Below are 23,331 nucleotides of genomic sequence, written 5' to 3' on the forward strand. Positions count from 1 at the left end.
AGAGGGCCAATTTGAGAACGAAAAGTCGTTTTGGGGTAGTGTTAGGGGGCATTTGTAACCTAATAGTTGAGATTGTCCAGGGTCAGGTGCTGACTGTGATGAGTTAAGCCTAATACTCGCCACTGTTCTGTGAGCTGCGGTCGTTATCACGATTACGCCTCCTGTCTATATGTGTTGTTGTCGTCACGTCGGAGGCATATAAAAGAAAAAAAAACAACAAATAAACAAATGATAGCTACACAAAACAACGATAAATGTTACAATCGTGCTAACACGATCCGTCATAGCTACACAAAACAACGATAAATAAATACACAAATTTAAGATACTGTACAACCATACCAAGGACGCCTTGCAACCACTGAGCTATAATTCTAACTGGAGGTAGCACTGAATGTCAAAGATGCGTGTCGCCAGCCGCCATGTTTGCGTGAGTCTGGTGTCATAAGAAGCCATATTATTGCTATAACTATTATTATACTTGGCTTAAAATACCTACTTTGTATGGTCGCCATTTCAAAGAAAATTATTAAAGTATTAAAAGTATTCAAGTATGACAAAAATACTCACTGCTATACCAACCTAGTTATAAGAAGCCATGTTATTGCTATGGTAAGAAAACTTACTGCTATACCAACCTAACAAAATCAGCGACTCGCTTTTGACAGACTTCTGCCATGGCAGTGCTACCTCCAGTTATAATTTTAGCTCAGTGCTTGCAACCATACTAACAAAATCCGTCTTGGAGGTTATGTTTACACAAACTCAAATAGTAAATAAATGTACTCGATGGGTTTCATTAAATTGAAAAATAAATAACAGCAATTAAATTAAACAGCTGACCAAAATGTAAACAATTATGTTCTTCATAAGGATAACATGGGAACTTTCAAAGCCACTGGGGCAGAGCCCAAGGGACTTTTTCAAAAATGTAAGGCCAGTTTGCAAATCTACGCGACACGCTCTTTCCAATGAGATGTCAATGGATAAAATCGGTTAAGAAATGGCGGAGGAGTTCAACCGACAAAGTTTCATGTAGCGTATTAATTATATAGATACACAGCTAACAACTGGCGCAATATAATTATATCCAATCGTGAAATAATTAGTTTACGTTTCCAGGTGATTTCAAACAATCAAATCAATGTAAACAATTGCTTTCACACTGTTATTACTCGTTTCGATACACTAATTAGTCAATACAACTTGTTACGATCTATGTCATGTTCATTAATAAGTTTTTCCCACTACATAGACTACCCCCTATCTCTCCCCCGGAAAGAAACCTGTATTGGTTGAAACTTTATATCCTATTTGTAGTACAACCATCTGTTAAGGATAATAGTAACAACATGCAGCAATATTTCATAAGGCTATTATGCAAAAACTAAAATACTTTGCTGTTCGTCTTTCACCTGATTCGTGGTGTACCCTAAGTAAAATGCATTATTACATCCTACATTGACTACATGGAAAGTATCCATTAGTGATGCCATCGAGCATTGCAGAAAATGAGAATCTTTGCAAAATGAAAAACAGACTCGCTATGATATTAAAGTAAAGTTAAAATTATGGATTTTGTTTGATATTGAAAAAGTTATTTAAAATCAGAATTATTTTATTTTCACCGTTTGAAGTTAAAACTGGATTCACTTCACTTTCACTATGTAAATCGCGCTTGCTTGCACGAGTTCAATTTGAGCACTTTACAAACAAAGTCTACAAAAGAGTAAATACAGTTCACATTTTTATATAAATTTCGTATTATACGGTATTAACAATTTATAATTCGTTGTTTAAATCTTTATACCTTCTTCAGTAGTTAAGTGTTTACCGACTCCCGTTTTTATATGTTCATCCGTGTGAAAAACGTAAGGATATGACAAACTAAACTGGTTTTACTTTTAATACCCATTGTTTGATTTTAGCTTACTCTCTGACTCATGCTGAGCTAACATCGGGTGTGGATTTTAAATTAAAATAATATATTTCTTTTGAATAAAATGTATATTCAATTTACATTTTGTATCGATTATTAAAAACGTAACATAGTTAGTTTTGTGAGTATATTCAGTATCCTGATTTCAACATTTTTCGATTTTCAATCAATGGTTAACTACTTTAGTTAGTTTAGTTTAGTGTTTGACTGCATTAGACTCCATTAAACGATTCTTTACTATAAATTATGTTTATTTATAGACGCTTATTTATTTGCATAACTAGTTTTTGACACAATGCTTTGTTAATTGTTTGGATATTATTTATGTTAGGTCGCACAAGATTTTATTACTCAGGTAAACCACTAGGAACTGAGGTAAAAAAAGTCCGTGAGAAGTCATAAGATCCTTTTATATGCACCCATTCCCTCATTTACTTATCACTGGAGTACATCCAGTCAAAGATATTAATCTAAGCTTAAATAGTTACTCTCAAGTTCTAATTAGCAATATGGCTTCACACATTTTTATCTTCAATAGATTAGAAAGACTATATGCAAAACAAACTTTGCAAATAAAAGATTTGGCAAATGTCTGCTTTATGAAAATCCTTCAAATGTTCTCTTAGTTAGGTTTGGCTCAGAAATGAAGCCATCGTTATGCTGTATATCGACATACTACTTTAGAATTCTACTCTACTTACATAAAATATAAATGCTAAAATTATAAATGAAATAAAGCTATAGATGGAAATACTTTTTGATTAATATAAGCTTGCCCAATTTGATTATTAAAAGCCAAGGAATTCTGAGCTTAAACATAAATAAAATATTGGTTGTAGTCTACTTAAGTTATTGTAGTTCGACAAGCGGACTCCCTCATTTAAAACCAAAGTTGATAAAAACTAATAATTTTTTCAATTCGCCCACGGATGAATTGATCAACGGCTTTTGTATCAATTACTTTTGAAACAGTTTGGTAGATCACAATGCTCTATCATTCCAATCGTTACCGCAAGAAAATACGGATATGGTATACATTGTGTTACAAAATGTAAATGTGAATCCAACATCGGCGTTTCTAATATACAGTATATAAATCTGTTACAAGATCTGGGTCACTCCAAGTAGTTATATGTTCTCAAACTTAGTTCCTTTCTAGGTTTGTTTGTCTAAAGTAAACGAATTACCCTATAAGACTGGTAATATCTTTACCTTCCTAACGGATTACATATTACTAGAGATGAGGTTGACCTACATTGTAATCATATGTTATACATTTTTATGTTTAATACAAGAATCACGAATCCGTTTTTTGTAAAGACAAACTACTAAGAAAAGTAGCCAGGGGCCCTATTTTTGAAATGGTTGACAGTTGAGTCAATCGTCAGCACTCAACTCAACCAACAACAGGATTTGGTATTTTTGAAATCCAACAGTTTGGAAGTGAGTTGGGAATCAGTATTTGAGCGACTCGTTTTGGAAATGTAGAGCATACGACCGCACGAAATTCTGATGACGTCATTTTGAACAAATAACAATGCAAAGTTCTGGCGATCTTCGATTTAACCTCTTCTTACTCTAAAATCTGAATCAGCTAAACTCAATCTACCATATTTCGAGACACTGAGGTAAAACTGTCAACTCCGTTCTTGAGAGATTGAGGTTATGTCTTGTTAATCTTAGTGATTGCAAAAGTACCTTAAATAAACTTAAGTATTACAAATAAAATTTACTATGGATGTTTGTTTTAGGGTGTAGCTCATTATAAGTTTAGGCATATCCTAAATAAATTATTATTTGCTTCCTTCGTCTCTATTTCAGAACACATCACTATATTTTAGTTTCATTCATCGTTTTGTTTCATGTTATTTTTAATTGTGTTTTTATTTAGGTTACAGCTTAAATGGCCATTTGCCATTGCACTGAAAGCATATCGTAACATAAATTAATTTGATCCCTTTATTAGACGAATGATATTGAAACAAACTATGATACTGTTTCTCTTTACCACAATCTTTAATACATTAAATCATAGGTCTAATAACAATAATTATCTTATAATAAGTTCAATTAGTATGCCTAGTATATTTCAAACATACCAACAAGGATAAAACCCTTGATTAAATAGTCTAGTATTGACACAGCAAATAAAATTAAAATGCAATTATTCTACAGAAAACAATCGCAAAGTATTGGGTGCTAAGACATTGACAACAAATATATAACCTCTAAATCGCAATTAGTAAATTAAAGCAATAACAATATGGCGTCGACTCAAAAAGAGCAATTTTTTGCCGAAAGAGGAAGAAGAAAGTGTAGTCAACCGTCCACTCAACAGCTCGATAGGTGGTGAGTAGTTTTGGTTGGATAAGTTGACCGTCAATCGTTTCAAAAATACGAAACGATTGGAAATAGAATGACTCAACACTCAACTCAACAGTCAACCATTTCAAAAATAGGGCCCCAGGTTGGATACTGAGTAATACAAGTAGGAATATACTTACATTCTATTGGACATGTTCATTAAATAATTGTGTTGTGAACAAGATTCCTGTTCTTTATTCGTTCAACGCTTGGTTTGAACATCACCTAAAGTGTAATTATAAGTGGGCCTAAATAATGAAGTCAGTGAAAGTGATTGTGAATATATGTGTAGATCAGAAGAAATAGCAGAAACTGCAAAACATGTTTCATTAAACCTGTTAACTGAAAAATCAAGAAAGAAGTATGAAGTAGCATACGAACTGTTTTCCTCTTACGCACCAGTAAGTAAGAAAGTTATTCTGTTTGTACTGATTATTACGCTTTATACTTGTACTCTTGTAAATAAGTAAGAAGTAAATAAGTAAATACTACGACTACGATCAGCTGGTTCATTATTTCCCATTTCATTCAACGCTTGGGTTTAACCTAACCTAAAAACGTGTTGAAACGTTTGAACGGTGTTTGAAAGACTAATTATTTATATGCTTTATAGTGACTGTAGGAAAGATATAATGTGTAACACGAGCACAAATGTCCTTTGCTGCACTCGAAATCATTTACTTGATGATAAACGACCTGTGGCTTGATGGCTCCACCATGTTATTTGCAGATGACACCACCGTCATATCACAAGGGAAGGATATTGGACAGGTTCGGACAGAGGCTGACCACCTACTGAAACGGGCCAAAGACAGGTTCAAACCGATTCAAACTAAATGAAGACAAAACTCAATCGCTGCTGTGCACCCTGAAGCTTGATCTGCATAAAAACGAGGCCGTGAAACTTCTTGGGTTTTGGCTGGACCCCAGGCTAAGTTGGAATACACTCAAAATATATAAGGTATGTACTAAAATTTCCAGAGTACTATGTCTTTTAAGAAAGCTTCGTTACGTCATCTCAACTACCTATCTACTAATTGTGTATTATGCACTTTTCCATAGCCATGTCACCTATGGCATAGCAATGTGGGGACACGCACCACTAACTCGGGACATTCTCCTCTTACAGAAGAAGGCTGTAAGAATTATAACATCCTCAGACATTGACGAACACTGCCTCTCTTCATGGAGTTAGGTATACTAACAGTGCACAGCCAATATGTCCTAAGCAGCCTGCTACTCCTGAAAGATGATCTTCACCGTTTTGAAATGAGGGAAAACCAGCATAGCCATAACACTCGTAAGGCCCAAGACCTTGATCTGCCGCGGTGTAGGCTTAGCCACTCCATCAAAAGCTACCCTCGCTCAGCTATCAAGATCTTTAATACGCTGCCAAAAAAAGTGAGAGAGTTGGACAGTGCGAAGTTCAGGGCAGTACTGCACGGCCAACTGGTTAATAGACCCCTCTACTCATTAGAGGAATTAAAGGAGGTGCCACTGAAAGTTAGCTGAAAACAACACTCCAGTAGGTTAGGAATAAAATCGCCACAGCCAAATAACAAAAATATTTTATTTTTTTAAGTGTATTTCTGCAAGAAGTTTGTAAATATCAGTTTTAAATAATTTGTAAATAGTATGTTAATATGCCTCTGACGCAGTCTATCCGACATTGTCGGTCAAGGATTAAGGACACAAGTATCAAGTATCAAGTAAACATTCCTCTCGTGTGCAGCAAAGTACCACTTTGCTCACTAGTTACACAAATAACTATTTCGTATAGTGGCTATGGTTCATGGGAAATAACGTTTGTGTTTAGTGGTCATAAGTCAGTATAAAGTGTCATAATACATCATGAGGTGTGCTGATTATTAGTAAAACCAACTCATTTAATAGAGGAAGAATGGAAGTTTATCTATAATTTGGAAAATTAATATATCAGTGTCTTCGCATGTTAAGAAACTAATTGATTTTAAAAGCTGGTAACATGAAACACTTTTTATTGTAGCATGCTACTCATTTGTACCTTTTATATTGATTGCTTTACTAATTAGGTTATTTGTGTGTAACAAATAGATCAATATTTCGCTAATATACCCGTTATAAATATTTAATTTTAATAAAGTTACAATATTTTATTAGTCAATATTTTAATTAAAATATATTCATGAGGTGACTTGACCATGATAATCTGATTACGTCAATATTTAATGAGAAAAATTCTAAATTATTTTCCATTTCGATCAGACTGCAATTGCTTTAGAATATTTAATTACGTTATATCAACTAATAAAAGTAATTAACACTTTTCCCTATATCAAAATGTTAGATTCAACAGACCATTTTCATTCTAATATGTAGGGTGATGTTTCATATAATACTGTAACTGTTTACTTACACTTTTACCGTATCATTGGTCATTTTGGTAAATATAAAAAAAACACTAATGTTTATAAATTTCGTCCAGAAAATTAGTTTGCTGAGAACGATTCTCCTATTAATTCTCCTGAGGTGTGAAATTAATAATTTAACGGCCTACTAATAAATATTTTTCAATCGGAAAATATGTCATTCTATTTTAGAAACGTATAATCTAATATAACGACAATATCATTTTTTAATGTCTCGTACTTATTTGCCCGGTAAAGTGTAAATATAGGTTATACAAATCTCCTAAGTAGCCTTTTGCCTAGCCTGGATAACCTTTCGACAATAGTTATTAAACTTGACATAGAGCCAAGTTAGTAGATTATTGCTCCTACACCGTTTACAGTGATTTAGTTGATGTTGCGTTGGTTATACGTTGGGTTTTCGTTATATTTTTATCTTAAATACTCCATATTAGCATTTCTGTGCAGCATATTCGTGATGTACTCAAATGGCCCTAAAATACCACTGCTATTTATAATACTCATTACTCAATTTTTAGATATTCATTGTAAACCAAACATCTTTTAAAACCGAGTGCTGAGCTTCCAAAAAGCTTTTCTACAATAGCTTAAACCTAACGGAATCTTAAATAAAAATGCCACAAACCCTCCAATAAATTTCTTGATCTGGAAATAGTTTATGATTTAAAAAAAATCCCCGGAGTGCAATATTTAAAATTTTGTCCTCACTCCGTCCCAACTCTCATATTGTCCAGTAAAAATATATAGATTAATGGCCCAACCTCCGAAAAAATACCACATTTTTGAAACTTTGCACACATATTTCTAGGTACTGAGGAAGATTATCCAAAAAGTTCCCATAAATATGAGGCGAACTCTAGCGGCAATTAGTGAAAACAGGGCAATTTTTTTTGGTTGTTGACTAAAATTTTCGAAAACCGTCGGTCGGAGTAAAAGGTGACTGCATACCAAATGAAAGATCATTGAATTTTCAACAAAAATTATATTTACAGTTGTATTTTATTTCTATTGGTTACTGAGTTATAGGGCGCTAAAATGTGGCGGTTTTCTCAACGAAATACCTACTTTAAGTTAAGAGAATAATTTTGGTTGAAAATTTAATAATCATTCATTTGGTACCTAGTCACTTTTAACTCCGACCAACGGTTTTCAAGATTTTAGCCAAAAACAAAGAAAAGGTGCCCTGTTTTCACTAATTGCCGCTAGAGCTCGCCTCAAATTTATAGGAGACATTTGGTATAATCTTCCTTAGGTACCTAGAAATATGTGTGCAAAGTTTCAAATCTTTTGGAATTTGTCTTAGTATGTTTTCTGATATATGGCTAACGTTTTAAAATGTGTCGTATACAGTAACACCAATGACTAAAATAAAAATATTGATTATACGAGTTTTAATGCATAACTTAGATTTTGTGGAACATTCTTCATCCTAAAGTAGATGTTTTAGAAATTCCATGAAATGGAATATTGAAGCACATACAACAGCAGTTGAAATCAAATATCTTCCTCTTTGTAAATAAGTTCAGGGAATAACATACGATTCAATTGAATATTGGATACAAATTTCTATAAATCAATTTATTAAGTGTCAATATGTAACTTTGTAATAATGGCGAGTCTATATTTTAGTTGGCAGCTTGATTTCATAGGTCCGAAACCCGGTGTGATAACTTGAAATGTCATCAGCAATGTAAATCAGTAAAGTTTATAAACATTGTGTATTTACCTACCATTATAGATTATAGACAATTATAGACGCAGCCACTTTACCATGTAACCTACGCTCATGTCGCTGAGTATGTTAATCATAAGTTGTCAGTTTTGTATTTTCATTTTGGGACTAACAACCTCAAGAGGGGTTATAACGGTAGATTTAGGCGGGTTACACACCGGTGTCGCGGATATGATGTCGCCGATATTTCTGATGTCGCGGACATGATGTCTGCGACATGTAATAAAATGCAACCATGGGAGAAGGGACACGTGCTGGCGACATGAGAGGGAATCAGTTCAGTTTTTCACCAGTTTCAATAATGTCATCCTCTGAAGAAGATGGTGTGTTGTTGCTGCTGATGCTACGGAGACGAAGACGACGACGAAGAGTAAATGTGAGAAGAGAGTTCTGGACCCATCCTTATTGGAAGGATAATCAGTTGTCCAGTCAATTCACATTGACTCTAGTATAATATAACCACCACTCGAGTAAACCCACCACTCAACTCACAAAACAAAACAGAAGTACCAAGACCAAGTGACAGCGCCGAAACTACTAGAAACGTGTTCTGCGCATGCGCGGGCCCAAGAGACACGAGACATGTCTGTCCAAACACCGACCGGTTGGTTCGCTCGAGACACGCGTCTGCGACACGAGTCGCAGACAACGTGTCCGCGACACTGGTGTGTAAAGCTCCATAAGATAACATAGGTTGGTTTTCGAGGGGCATGTCGCGGACACGAAAAATATCGGCGACATCATATCCGCGACACCGGTGTGTAACCCGCCTTAGGTACAGTGGTGGTTGGGGAAAGCGCGAGGCACTCCACGCCATGGCTGACTTGCTCTTCATGGCCAGAACTAATTTCCCAAACGCTGTGGAAGAGTGGTCCATGAGTCAGGGGCTGAAATTAAACGTTAATAAGTGCTCTGTTCTCCATGTTGCCCCTCCTGACTTGCAGAATGCACTAAAAATTGGGGCTTATGGTAAGATATCTCTTTCCGGACATGCCCTTGAAATATGTAGCCAAGTAAAAACACTTGGTGTGATATTAGATGACAACCTCACCCTCTCGCAGCATGTGTCCTATGCGTGTCAGAAGGCATTGGGTAGATTACGCGGACTGTATAGGCTTAGATACCTATTGCCTGAGGACGCTAGGGTCCAGATAGTCAAGTCGCTAGTTCTCTCTGCTATTGAATACTGCCTTCCAACATATGGAAACAGTATATTAAAAGGTGACTGTAATAAAATACAGAGAACGCAGAATGCAGCAGTCAGGTTCATTTATGGCTTAAGAAAAAGAGAACACGTAAGTACATTCAGAAGTGATGCGAAATTGCTGCCCATTGAAGTTTTTTGTAAGGCCTCTACTTGTGTTCTCATACACAAAACGTTATCCCTAGGTAAGCCACTCTACTTGAGAGAAAAACTGCCAGCCCGGCGGGACGTTAAGCGCAGCACCCGACAGAACGATTTGTTGCACGTGCCTAAAGTCAGCCATGAGGTAGGTCGGAGAGCCTTTGCTTATTTCGGACCTAAATTAATTGTATAACTCTGTCCCTTCAAAAATAAGAGAAAAAGGTTTAACAGGCTTCAAAACGAATATAAAAATGTGCTCATTTCATGTATAGCTTTTAGTCTTATGTACTTATTTTGGTTTTTAATTGTTTGTTAGATATTATATGACGAAAGTTGTAAGAGAAAAACAGTTTTGTAAAATTGACTTAACGCTTGAACCAATAAAGACAATTTTATTTATTGATTTATTTTATTTATGTCTGCCTATAAATATTATCGAGTTGACATTATAATATAATATAGCATATTATGCTTTCGAACATTTTCGAATGGCATTGTTAAAATAATATGTTGTAGAACGACACTTTTTTACCAGACATGTATGAGTGCAATAGAACTATTTATATTTGAACTGTTCTTAACAGTTTAGAGCAAATTGGGCAAAACAATATCAAACTTTCATATCACCAGATGCTTCACATATGTATCGGAGTTCGATACAATCATTTTGTTGTGTGGTATTAAGAAATAACGCTGTCTTTTGTAGTGGTGATACCATAGATAAAAGGAGACATTGTGTCTACAGCATTGTGTCTACTCCTTTTATCTATGGTGATACTGGCGTCCATCGTAAAATATCTTCATATAACTAACTTACTGCAAAGTATTGGACTTTAAAGTTTTATGGTAAATTCAATGAGCTTCGAGTATAGTTGTGTAAGTAATAAACGAGTTTACCTGTGTACATCTGTGTTATCTGTTTATCTTAAACATAACTAGTAACTACAACAATCTGTGATCTAATAATTTAGAAAACAAATTATATAAATAATAATACTTGATGTATTTGAAAATGTCATCAAGACGTGTCTTATGTTGACTCTGAACCTATTATTTTAATAATTCATTAATTAGTGATATATTCCGTAACTCTCCTTTAAAACAGAGCACATTTATGACAACAGCACTATTTACATAGAAATCAATGACATTTTGTATCATAAACTAAATTAACCATTCGCTTTCCGTGGGTTCTCAACATGTTTGTTTTAAATGTTTGAGCTGTTCCTATTAATATTTTTGATGATTATATACCACTTCTAACACTAACGCCTAACAAATTATGGTTCTACATTTCTATTGTATAATTAATTAAATTTGGTAGCCTTGGGTTGAAATGATCAAAATAAACTTTTTCTATAACATTTTGGATATGTGTTGGACTCCTTAACGATACTCCGTATGATAACCCTTTAATTTGTTGAAGATAATGTTGTGACGTGGGGCCCATGTCCCACGCAAGTCGAGGAGTGTGCTGGGGCAGACTGTTGAGATATTATTATTATTATTATTATATATGTTGTCATGAGAGCCGAAGCCCCCTGACTGCTTACCCGGTACCTATCCTTCTGGACATACCCGGGCCCCATGATGTAGGCCGAAGCTTACGCATCAACCTTTAGCACATCATGGGCGGATGACTTAAGGTCATCAGGCTCGCCGGCTGCCGAAGCAGACCCTTCGGAAAGAGGGTTGCCCCTCAATCCTAACCAGGGATTCCGGCTGCTTGTTTAAGCGTCACTCCACCTGGGTTCCACTAGGTCGGAACCTAGAGGTCCATAGTAGAGCGCCCCGACGCATTTAGTGCAAGCAACACTCGGGACCTATCTAATCCCTGACAGGCAGAACCCGCCATCGATAGCCAGGAGGAAGGGGACCATCAGCACGCTGACGGGGGGAACCCCAACCTCCCATTTACACCGCTGCCCGATCGAGGCCTGACCCATTGCTGGGAACCAGAGATATCCAGAGCGATAGATCCCCAGATACCCCTGGCGGGCTCGGACCCAGCACCCGATCTACTTCGTTTGCCCGTCAGACCCAACATCACTGCCAGGCCATCAGGGTTTCCCAAAAGGAGGCAGGTATAGAAGTGGGACCCACCCGGATGAACCTATCCACCAGAGGTGGCGACACCCTTGACTCAATTGAGGTTCCGGGAAGAACCCCCCACACTCAAGATAACCATACCGTCCGTGCTCAGAGACAGGGATAGGTTTGCATAAGTACCTACAAACCGTTGCCCTCACACTGCGGAAAGTTACGTTGCCCTTGAGTGTCCCCGTGAGCTGCGGGTACTTGCCCGTTTTCACCTCCAGGAAAGGTTACTTCCAAAGTCGAGGATTTGCCCACTGAATGCTGGTCGCACACAACAAGCAGGCCGAAGCCCAAAGAACCACAGACACAGGTAGGTTAGAGATTATGATGTACTTCCATCTCTCCTAGAGCTAAACACCCCTCCATCCTGGATAAAGGAATGTCACTGGGACCCGATGCCCAGTCGACCATGTCTGTGGCCAACTTGAAAATGCCGATACCAACACGGAGCATTTACCTCCCCTCTGGGGGCTAGGTATTTCACCTCCCAGGACGAGGCTACTTCCAAAGTCGAGGATATGCCTCACAAAATGTCAGTCGAACACAACAGGTAGGACTCAGTCACAACCACAGTTACAGGTAGATGAGGAGAGGCGGAATTAACGGCGTCACTGAGAGCTAAACACCCCCCCCCCACCCTGAATGGAGGGAATGTCACTGGAGGCTCCCCCTAAGGGGCTGGCGCTTACCAGTCGTCCATAACTGTGGTCTACCTGAAGTGCCGGGTCTGACACCGGGCAGTTACCTCCCCTCTGGGAGAGCTAGGGTCCGCGTGGTCGCCCAGGCCACGAACCCACGCAAGCGTGAGCCCCCTGCGGTTAGACTGTTGAGATAGCATGACCGAGTCGTGGTGGTTGGACGACTACAGTAGTAGTGAGCTGTGAGACACGGGACCGAGAAGGTCCGAAGACAGGGTGGCGCCGGCAGAGCCGCAGCGCGTCGTCACGGGACGGGTGGATAGGGTCGGTCGGAACCTTGGTTAGAGTGGGGTTCAGTATTTGAAATTTGTTAGTTTTAAGGTAGGGAAGTTGCGTTTAATAAATAGTTCGTTGGTTTGATTACTTGTTGCCTGCTGATTTCGCCACCTCTCACCCAAGCGAACCCCCCACCCCTTTGAACAGGAGGGGTCTGACAATGTTAACGAAATTTACGCAAGTGTAATAATAATAAAAGGTATTCCTATAGCGTATCATCAGGTGTTTGAATATAATTATCTTTACCGTATTGCTGTAATTAAGCTCAAAATGAAAATACATGCCTCTTATCTTCATTCTGTAAAAATGTGTTAGGATTGAGATGGATAAATTCTAATAAATTATTTGTACCAATAAATTTACATTTATGCACTTAATTCGTAGCTCCAGTATAGACTAAACCCAGTTTCACACACCCTAAGTATAAAAGGTTCTTTGTTCACAAACACGGATGAGTTATATTCTACATTCTTCATTCATACTGAGGATAAACAATAGTCTTTGTATAGTCTGGTTTACTACATAAATACGCAAACTGTGATATAGCTCCCATATCAACTAGGGAGCAAAATAGTCTAGTGGTAGAGGTCGGGACTTCGGTTCCCAACTCCTGGGTTCAAATTCCGCCAATAACCAAAGGATTTTATCCAACAGATAATGGCACAACCCTTTCGTTAATAATGTGTTAAACCCTAGTTATAGCTAATGCCAAAACAATCCTTGGCTACATCCTTGTAAAAAGTAAAATACAAATACTTATCAATATTGAATTATAACTGACATTAATATTTTACTGGTTTAATTTTTGGAAGATGAATCAAAGTTTCCAGTGGTAGATGGATGAAGCTTTAATTTAATATATTAAAAACTGATTTAATAAAGGTTTTGTAATCATTTCGGTGGAAACTATATAGAATACCTTATTAATAAAGTGCAATTAACTTAATATTACTATCATTAACTCCAATGACTCATTTTTATATGAATTATGAATAGTTACATACGTAATTCAAATCCTACGTAACTCATTCATATCTTACACATTTTACGTAAATATCGCAAGTTTTATTTATGATCAAAAACAATATAACAGGTAGCTTATAACTCATAACATTATAGGAAATGTGGGTTCTGATAAATATTTCATAGATTGATCTGCCTAATCATATATTTTGTTGGTTAAAAAAAACCAATTTTAAAACCACGAATCATAGTTTAAAATGCTGTACTGTTGAATAAGTTAATTTAGGATTAACATAGAACATATATAATTTTAGCGAATTTCCCATATAGAGAATAAGCTATTACCGTAGTACTCATGGTAAGACCTGGACCCGGAATCGATTTACTTTTTCGTTTTACTCCAGTGGCCAAAAACACCGTCCGTTCAAATTCATATACATATACATATGTGTCCATTAGCTCGATGACTCGAGCAAAAATGGTCCGATTTTGATAAAATTTGATATGAACGTGTAAACCTACATTTATTCGAACGAGTTCGCGAAACAGCATTATCGGACTATGGGAACGGGGGTTTATGGGGGTTTTATGGGGTATATATTGGTTTTTCTAATTTTTTACCCAAAAAAAATTTAAGTTAGCATTTCCTTTCCAAACCATTTTGTAGAGCTTAAAAACAAATAATTAGTATATTGAAGCGTGATTATTCGCCAAATGGTTACGAATAAAATTCTAAAAAAAAAAATTAAATTTAAAACTCCCATGCTATTCTTATGTAGAATAAGTAATCTGTTGTTGTTTTTGCTTGTTTATGGGTGCCGTATATTTTGATCACATTTTGAAAATTCATTTATTTCATACTGAACTATTGAAAAAAAAACTTCTTTACCCTCTCTGTTGCAACAAACCTAGAATACTCGTTAAACTAATGTTTTTTAAACAGGGAATAAATGTGATATTTTTAAGGAGACATTTTAATGTAAATCCAATGAGGCAAATGGAAATTCGCTTAGACTGCAGGTTTGGTGCGGCGGGAATACTTTAAACTGCATTCAAAACATTGATTGAATTTGGCACCTGTGAGACACGTGACTTAAATTTGTGAGATATTGGATTTCACTGAAGCTATTTTTCCAGTTGACATTTTCCTATATTGGATTACACTTTTCATTGGAGATTGCTTATTGCCACAAGGAAGAGAAGAGTTTTCAAGTACGATAAACCCCAAATATTTTGCGAAGCTATAATATAAATAGATCAAAATTATAAATATAGATAAACATAAATTTAAAGATAAGAAGGCATTAAGCCTAAACTAAGAAGCTTAAGAGCCTTGGGCAAGTTCGTGCTTAAGCTTTCTACGTTTTTGTGTTGCTCTCGCTCTCGTAGTCGTTGAAAAATAAGAATGTTTTTATGAAAGACTTGTTGTTTATGACTGTATTGTAATATATATCTCTAACAAATACTAAAATGCATGTTTTTTTAAATTTGAAATAGTTCAGTTGGTAGTCATTAAAATAATGAGCCTAGTGAGAAAGCCGACATGAAAAATCGGCAAGCCCAGTTTGTCTAGGGAAGTACCTTTTCCCCGAGTGTAGTGTAGGTAAAATCGTATGATACGAAGGAAATGAGGAATTGATATTACTACTAGGAACCAATGCTATTAAAGATATCTCCACAATCAACTGTTGCAGTTTGCTTGTTTATAACCATATTTAGATCAGATTTGGAAAATCTATTTATTTTATACTAAACTGTTAGCATTTCACCATGAAACACGTCTTATTACCCTTACTGCAGCAGCAAACCTAAGTACTTGTTGACTAAAGTAATCTAAACAGGTAATAAATCTGAAATTGTAAAGGAGGTATTTTTGTGAATATACAATCAGGCAAATGGGAAAGATATGGTGGGGTATTTAAGCTACTTATGAAACAATTCACGTTTTTTTTTATTTACTCCAGGAACTGTAAAAAAATGTGTATTAAAAACTTCCTGTCATTCCTCAATTGGAATGTCTTTTATAATCATATGTATAAAATCCTTCAATCAATGCTAATTACATTTGTTTTTGCAGGAGCTTTTGAACCACGTAATAAAGTTTAGTATACAAGAGTAGAAATCGGAAAATTTTAATTGTTGTGGGATTTCTTCTACCGTTAGAGATTATACGTTACTGTTGCACGAATCTGTTTCTTCACTTCGTTGGCGAAATAGGAGGATTACTTTTTATCTCTTTAAATGTGTTAAACTATTTTAACCCTCTTTCTTACGCTTGTATTGAAATTATTTTAAAAGATAAAAAAAGAATCTACAGATAATACAAGTAACATTATTTGAAATATATTCAGCCATATTTTAGCTTGAATAAATTCATACACTATTTTTAACGTTGATAGTTTTCGAAAGTGTCTCATAAATGCTTCGTGTGAACAATTGTTACTTTTCAAAGTATAGACTTTGTCCACAAGGTCACTAAGAGTATTTACTACACATGATGAATCCCATAACTATTTAAACATGAATGTCTGCTTCATATTAAAACAATTTATTTTGAAAAAATACTTCGTAGTAGTCTACGAAATAATCGTTAAATAATCGTGTAATCGTTAAATTTATTTTACAATTAAACATGAGTACAGTATTGTTATTTATTATTCGAAATAGTTCATCTGTTGAGTATAACTCTAAGCAAGTAATGTAAACTAAAATGTGTCACAAATTATGGATGCCACTTTCATTTTTTGTGGTAATATCTACAATAGGAATTTTTTCTCTCTTGTATGATATTTTTAACTTATTTTCAATCCCATATGTGATGTTTATTTATTTACAGCAAAATTATCATTTTTACAATCAATTACATGCATTACAATTTGTGGATTATTAATACACCATTTTTACAATCGTTTTACATTGTGATACATGTGACAAGATGCTTATTACATGCTATGTTGTACAGATACATCAGTGATACATGCAAAGATGAAAATGAAAATATGAAAAACATGTTCAATGAAAATGAAATGCAGTTGTAATAACAATTGAAGAGTGAAAGTTGAATTAACTAGGTAATCATAATGAATAAGTGACATGCTCAGCGAATAATAGACTATAACTATAGGCAACAATAACAATTAAAATAGATAACATGCTTGGTGATAAATAATCTATATTTAGGTAACAATAATAGTTGGCAACAATACAACAATTTTACAACAACATTTTACAATTTTACAACAATTTTAGAAGAGCCGTTAAGAAACGCTCAATCAATCGTTAAGAAAATCAATCGTATCGTGTTATATTTTTACATTTACAAGTTTAAATGCAGATCGCTTATTGCAAACGTTACTATTTTGAAATTATTACTGACGGTAATTATATTATTATTGACGGAATTATAAAATAAAATAACAATGATATTTTTTAATTATTTTTGTCAATTATCTATTGCAGAAAACACCACTAAGGGTAAAGACTTTGATCTGATTACTGGTTAAATCAATCAAAACAACCAGAAGATTAGTCAGTAATGCCTTTCTAATTGGAGTTTGAATCCTTTCCTTCTGTTTAAACTTATCGAAAAAGATGCAAACCAATTTTTGCAGAAAATACTTATTATCAGAGCGATGTTTTAATATTAGTTATTGTCTTAGAGATACGATTAATCTATGTGCAGACCACTTGAAATATGGGTAGCTTGAGGTTTGATCCTAATTGTGGATAAATAAGAGGTAGCTTAAGAACATTTCGTTTGTTTAAAATGTCTTTACGTGATCATATTAATACATTTTATATTTTGATTCACTAAATACAGTTTCAAGGTAAGTTTTTTGTGTGGTATATTTAGGCATTGTTTTGGTGTTTTCTATATTACCCCAACTATAAAATTATGACCTACTAGAACATTCATTCCACAAAATTGTTGCTGGTTCTCTTATTTTACAACGGATATGTTCTAGCCCCTCCTGAGCTGATCTTATAACTAAATCAAAATATTACCTTCGTCCACCAGCTTGTTGACGAAGGCAGTATCTTGATTTAGTACTTTGATTTTATAACAAAATAATAAAGACCGCAGTGTAAATAAACCTTAGGAACAAAATGTAGAAACAAAATTGGTCTATATGGTTTACTTAGGCTGGTTTAATAATATTATGTTATTTTATATAGGGTGTTCAAAAAAGGTGGGGACATAATTTACGTAGTGATTTCTTGGGTAAAATAAAGAGAAAATGTAGAATACATTGTTTTCCAAAATCGCTTGGTTAACCAGATATCCATAATTTTGTATTTTTTTACATAAACATTTTTATCTTTGAATTTTACTAACAAATTTTATGAAACTTGGTTTGTATGTAAAGGTAGAAAAGATCCATGTTATAAAAAAATCCATCTCGATTCAACCTTAAATTTCAAAATGACGGCCATTTTAATCTTTTAGACTTAAATTCCTCAAAAACGGCTGATTTTGTAAAAAAAATTTCAAGTACAATTTTATTTATATTAAATTCCCTATAAAATGATACCAAGCTCAAAAAGATGGAAGAAAAATACCTAAAATATTGCGATTTTGTTTTGTAATATAGAGTGGATTAAGGCAGAAGCTAAGTCAGGTTTGCCTCATTCTACAAATAAAAATCGTAATATTTTAGCTATTTCTTATTCGATCTTTCTGAACTTGTTATCGTTTGATATGGAATTAAAAATGTTAAATAAAATGTTTTTGAATTTGTTTAAAAAAATCTGCCGATTTTGAGGAATTTAGGTTTAAAAGATTAAATTGGCCGCCATTTCGAAATTTTAAGTTGAATCAAGATAAATCTTTTACAACGCAAGTCTCTTCTACCTTAACATATATACTAAGATTCATAAAGATCAGTTGAAAATTTGTACATATAAAAATGTTTATGTAAAAAATACAAAATGGCAGATCTCTGGTTAACGTGGCGATTTTGAAAAAATGTTGTTTCTTTATTTTGACCCAAGGAATCAGTACGTAAATATTGTTCCTGTTTTGAGCACCCTGTATAATATTCTACATTTCCTTGTATATATTCTATAAACCATACACAGGGTGTTTTTTTAACGCTATCCATATGAAAACAAGCGTATATGTTGGTATCCATTTTTTATTTACTTCGTTTGTTTATCTTATATGCATTGTTGTTTCAATCAGAATTAGTACAATTGGGAATTTATTGAAAATAAGACACATCGTAAGCTTTCCCTAAGCTCGAATGGTTATAATAATAGCTTAAAAGTAAATTATTGCTTTTATGAGAAGAAAGGTTTCAAATTAAGTTTCCAGATGTGACTCCAGTACCCCTAATTGATTTAACCTCTTATACTACAAGTAAAATTCATAAATGAAGACAAAATATTCTAAAACAAAGATTCCACTTAGTGTTCTTATGCCCTTGACTCGGTGACCACAGATTTCCACTGTCGTAACACATTGTTTTTGCAATCCGATCTTGTCCAAAAGGTTTTCAAGTTGAATTTATTCCTAACTTTAAAATAGAACTTAATGTTTTCAAACATTTTTATGGATAAGTAAGATATGTATCTAACGAATAATACCATGGATAAAACGTGCTGCTTACAGATTTGTCATTCTTATAAATAAACTGAAGAAAACTTTAAGTTATATTTCAGGTCAGCTTACGTCAAATACCAGCATATGTCAACATTATTTTCTTGAACACACTTAAGAACTATTTGAACAAAATATATATTTAATGCTTAATATATCTTAATGATAATCTAATGCAAAAGTAAAACATCAGTAAAACTTATTATAATCGTGCAAAAAGATATACACACAAACAGTATATATATTATCCAATAGAATACAAAGTTTACTTGTAGTCAATAAAATAAATATATATATACAATAGTCAACTTACTGAGGGTAAATCCATTATCATTGATCTTATTCCAGTCCAGAAGTTGTTCCAAATCACATACCATCTATAAACTTCGTCCTCAAATGTACGCTAATGTTTTGTCAGCTATCAAGTGTTAGATGTAACGGGCCCATTTACATTTTTTTTATTACTACTCATATCATATCCAAAAACAAATGTGAAAAGATATTCTTCTCTTAACAAGTCATCATGTGCTTATTGCAACAATAAAAACGTTTTCAGTTGGCAAATGCAAATGTTGAGCTTGCTAGCCTATTGACTTGAAACTTTACCATCAGGTTCAAATACTGTGTCGTTTACTACAAAGACGAATAACCTCACATTAATTCCGAAATTTTTTAGCTTATAAGTATTAAATTATTTAATGGAAGTATACCAATAAAACTCATCTCTAAGCCATGTGACACAATATATGTAATTGTTCGTTATATACTGAGTGGTCTGTCTCACGACGTCCACCAACATTCTTCATTGTGATATATGACACTCTTGTACTGTGATTTATGATGTCATGTGACAACACTTCCTTCTATTTTTTCCCTTTACGTTAATATTTTGTGGTCTATTTTTAGGCAGACGGTTTTAAAGTATTTTTAAAATCAACATACATACATATTTAAATCAACATATGTACATATCATAATAATGAAATTGTATTTTATAATGTTTTAAAAGACAAAGATAATTTTTAGATTCCGAGATTCAAAGACCTTTAATCTACCTTTTATAAAAATAAATATTTAATATTTATAATAAAGATTTCTTGTTTATGAAAGAAAATAAAATGAATGATGGGGTAAAAGATACTGGAACTCTGCTTAAAACTCAGTCCACGGGGAGAGAAAGGTAATTCATACTCTCATAAAAGCATAAACTTTTTCCTGGATGGATACCAGATCTTAGCACTCTTCTTGCCTGAAACGAATGCCTTGACCTCAGGGTTTAAATGAACTGCTGACTTCTTAGGTACAGTTGTAATAGCAGATGCGTACGTCATAGTCCAAGCATGAGTAATACAACAGTTGACTGGCAACAGCTGTTTCATTGTGAACTTACAATTGTCTGCAATGTCGTGCTGTTTCAGCATCGTCTACCACGATCTCGACCTTCACACACTACAGATGTGTCAAAACTGTCGCTACCTGGCAAATCCATAAATTATAGTTGATTGTAGACAATTGGATGACTTGATATGGATTGTACGAAAAACGGTCAAAGTTAACATTTTGAATGTAGATTTATAATTAAGAAATAATTGTGTTTACCCTTACAAGGGGATTAGAAAAAATGCTAAAAGATATATAAATGATCCTTAAAATTGTAGATACATATTATTAAGTAAGGAAGCAACATGTCAATTAAACTTAATATACTATTTTTCAATTATCATTTAGGTAGGGCCTATACTTAATCTTATACAGCATCTGAACTCTATTCCTTTTTGGCCCCTAAGCATGCAGGGGCCGGTGAAAAATACAACAACTTACCAAGAAAACATTATTAAACAAGTGAATGAAGTTCAGTTAGGTTTTCAAGGTAGTCTTTCTAGAGAAACTATAGTTTCAATACGAGAACCTGGAAAGTATTTTCGCAGTGGGATCAAATTATGAAAAGCTTGCTTTGAAATTTGTACCTCACATTGCTTTTATATATATTTAAAACAGTTAACAGCCTCAGTATACAAATTTCTTTTAGTATTTTTTTGTTAATTGTCTTAAGTGTTTAAACTGTATGTGAATGTAACTGCAAGAGACAGGAGCGAATTCTAGTGTGTGTTAGAGGAAACTGAAGAATGCTTTGCTAACATTACTTGAATGAACTACGTTACCTACTGTATGTGGTGCTATCTGTTAGTAAAGGAAATAACTAGAGCTATGTACAATGAATAGGTAAACGTAATACTCTCTTTAAATATTACAGCCAATTACAAATGGAAGGAGTTTATAGAAAGATATTGGGTGTGCCGAACTTGCGCCACCCTATCATTTGTACGTAGGCTATTGTCTTTAAACTGCTGTAATTATCAGTCATTCTTTAAACTGCGTGACTGAAAACTATTTAAAATTGTGTTATTTCTGATTCATCTACCCTGATTCACCTGAAAACTATTTAAAATTGTGTTATTGCTGATTCATCCTGTGTTTACTAGTGTTTAGGAATGCAGACCGGAAGTTATTAATTTTCTTTGTCATATTTGTTTCAAGATTTTAATTATTATTCATACAATCTTGGAGAGAAACTATATTCTTTCACATAAAACCAACCATTTATTACGATATGAATATTAGTACTCCAATTTCAATAATCTAAAAGTTCCATGCAACTTCCTACTTCACTATGTTTTCAAATATTTTAACGGATGTTTTGTTTAGTTGCACAGATTTTTAAAAATTAATGTTAAATATTATAAATATCGGGATGAAGGGTTGGTTTACAGTAGCACCTGGTCTAGCTTTTGTATGAATAAGTTATATTTGGTCAGTTAATTATCAGCTACTACTGGTTTGAAATACATATATGAATTACCTAATTTAAAAAGTTTACCACGTTTGTCTGATAATATTGTAAAAAAAATAATTGAAGTGACAAACCACAGTTAAGTTAAAGTCTTTAGAACCAACAACAAATGCTTTCCATACAATATAACCTAGTCTCACTGAGATTTAATAAAGGTAGTTAAAGTCAAATCCTACTGACACGTTTAATAACTAACCGATAGCTAATAACTAGCATCAATAATATCTAGGTACTAGAAGAAGAATGTTCGTAAACAAAATTAAAATCAATTGAAAAACAAATTTTACAATGATATGATTAGCAACTTTTTTCTACCTTTTAACCTGTATATCTGTCAAAATTAAATCATACTAACCTCAATTTTTCATTCAAGCATAATTTAAGAAATTCTTACAATTTAAAATATTGGGCTTGCTTAAAATATTTCAAAGGCGAATTTGTGTCAAAACTCTGTCCAAATAATTGACGAAATATGTTTTTTTTCACAAAGCTCTGCAATATACAGTACCCGACCTATGGTACGGTTGAGCTACCTTGCTTTCGTCAGTTCCCATATATTGTTAATACAAGGTTTGTAGACGTAAGTAGGTGTCAACGACGTTGACAGTGCATTTATAGACTTAAATAAACATATTCTTTTTGCACTCTGCTTTAAAAAGTTTGATCTAACAAATTTACTTTTGAACTAACTATAAGTTCGCAATAGATTATTGAACTGGATTTGTTGTAATTATATGAACGATAACTTTCTAGTTTGGACCTCATCAAAACTCAAGAATGTGATTATAAGAACTTGTCTATAAATTTCATTTATTTGTGTGATTGTGACTTTTAGATAAGTCCGTCAAAAACTTGCAACTCACTTCAATGGAAGACTTTCCAAGCAGATCAGAGTTTAATTATTATGAAGTGTGGTTTTAACTGAGAGAAGATTAATCAGTTTCTCTAAAGACTAAAATAGTTTTTGTTGATAAAGGTTTGCATTCTACTGAACATTTATGACTATGCAACAGGGAATGTAAATCCGATTATATTGCTCAAAAGATTTAAGACAAATGA

The sequence above is a fragment of the Macrosteles quadrilineatus genome, unplaced genomic scaffold (genome assembly GCF_028750875.1).
Source record: "Macrosteles quadrilineatus isolate MER2022 unplaced genomic scaffold, UCM_ALF_1.0 Scaffold_7__1_contigs__length_78375512, whole genome shotgun sequence".
In the NCBI taxonomy this organism is placed as follows: Eukaryota; Metazoa; Arthropoda; class Insecta; order Hemiptera; family Cicadellidae; genus Macrosteles; species Macrosteles quadrilineatus.